Genomic DNA, 1532 nt, shown 5'->3' with positions numbered 1-1532 from the left:
CCAGCCAAAGGCTAAATTCTTTTAAGTATAGTCAGGATAACTTAACATTATTTATCCTATTATCTAATCTTGTCTTATCTATTAATATCCTCCATTTTATAGGGTGCTTACTGGGCTGATCCATAATCTAAGTTGGGCTATAACAATTAAAGAAAGCATCAAAAATGTAATGTGTGTAGGAATAAATTTTACAAACCTCATTCAAGGAAGCAGGGCTAGTGGGACTCACTGCGCAGTTGCGGGTGCGCCTACTGATGAGGTCCCCTTGGAGCTTCTGATAGAGGTGCCTGGGCTGCAGGGAGTATCTGGGAAGAATGGAAGAACTTGACCAAGTCCCGCAGCTGGATGTGGCTGCTGGTCCTCTGCTTCCTGTTTGGATGCAATGTCCTTCTGATCCTCCTTCTGACCTTGTCCTCCTTCATGTCCAGAGTGCTGCAGAATGATGCAGAGCCAGAGCCGCAGATGAGGGCAGAGATCCAGGATATGAAGCAAGAGTTCTCCATGGTCAACAAGATGGATGAGTTTGCCAGATATGCCAGGCTGGAATGGAAGATCAACAAGATGGTGGACCAGCTCAAGACTTATGTGAAAGCACGGACTGCTCAACTAGCCAAGATAAAATGATTTTTAAGTGTTGCTTTCTGTACATTGCAAGCTACCTTGATGATGTCACTCATTTGGAAGTAGTATTCTGCCCCTGTAACTGTTGTGCTGAGGAAATGGATAACACCACTAGACCTCCTGGTAGCCTTCCCTGCTAGAACAGCAGGTGGTGTTGGAATTATTAGTTGGATTTTAGTCTGTAACAAGTTGTGGTGACCCCTTGTACTTTACCCTTTCAGTCGAAAAGAAAGATGAATACCACTGTGGGATTTTGTTGTTGTTGTTAAACTGGGGGTTGAACTCAATGGTTCTTTACCACCTAACCCCAGCCACATTCCTTTTTATTTTTAATTTTGAGACAGGTTCTTGGTAAGTTGCCCAGCCTGACCTCAAGCTTACCATCCTCATACCTCTTCCTCTTGAGTTTTTGAGTTACACTTGTGCCCCACCGCACCTATCCCAGCTATTATGACTTCTAAAATGATTCTCTTATTAGGTTAAAAGTCTGATTGCTGCTTAAAAAGACAAAACAAAAAACCCAAAATACATAGGGTAGTTTTGTATTGAATATGTTCTTGGGCTTTATGTGAGATTCTTGTAAGAATCCCAGTATTCTACAGTATTCTACAGTAACACCAGATTTGAAACAGGATGGGGGCCTACATGCCTTACTCCTGATTTGCTCTATTGGCACATTGTCGTCCTGTTGCCAACTGGAAAGTCAAAATTTTCTAAAAACTTGAATGCTTTTAAAAATATTTATATATTTTTTAGTTGTAGATGGTGCTGAGGATAGAACCCAGTGCCTCACTCATGCTAGGCAAGTGCTCTACCATTGAGATTCAACTGCAGCCCAAACTTAAGTACTTTTATATCTATTTTTAGAAAGTTTTATTACAACTACTAGAACTTGAACATTTGGTTTATTG

The 1532-nt window shown here is 41.1% G+C and overlaps 1 pseudogene; it reads left to right on the top strand.

Annotated features, from left to right (window-relative positions):
• The first annotated feature begins 420 nt into the window (after positions 1–420).
• On the top strand, positions 421–858 carry LOC144257208 (guided entry of tail-anchored proteins factor 1 pseudogene; annotated as a pseudogene).
• The last annotated feature ends 674 nt before the right edge of the window (positions 859–1532 follow it).

This window comes from Urocitellus parryii, chromosome 1 (genome assembly GCF_045843805.1).
Source record: "Urocitellus parryii isolate mUroPar1 chromosome 1, mUroPar1.hap1, whole genome shotgun sequence".
NCBI lineage: Eukaryota > Metazoa > Chordata > Mammalia > Rodentia > Sciuridae > Urocitellus > Urocitellus parryii.
This window is presented reverse-complemented; position numbering and strand designations above follow the sequence as displayed.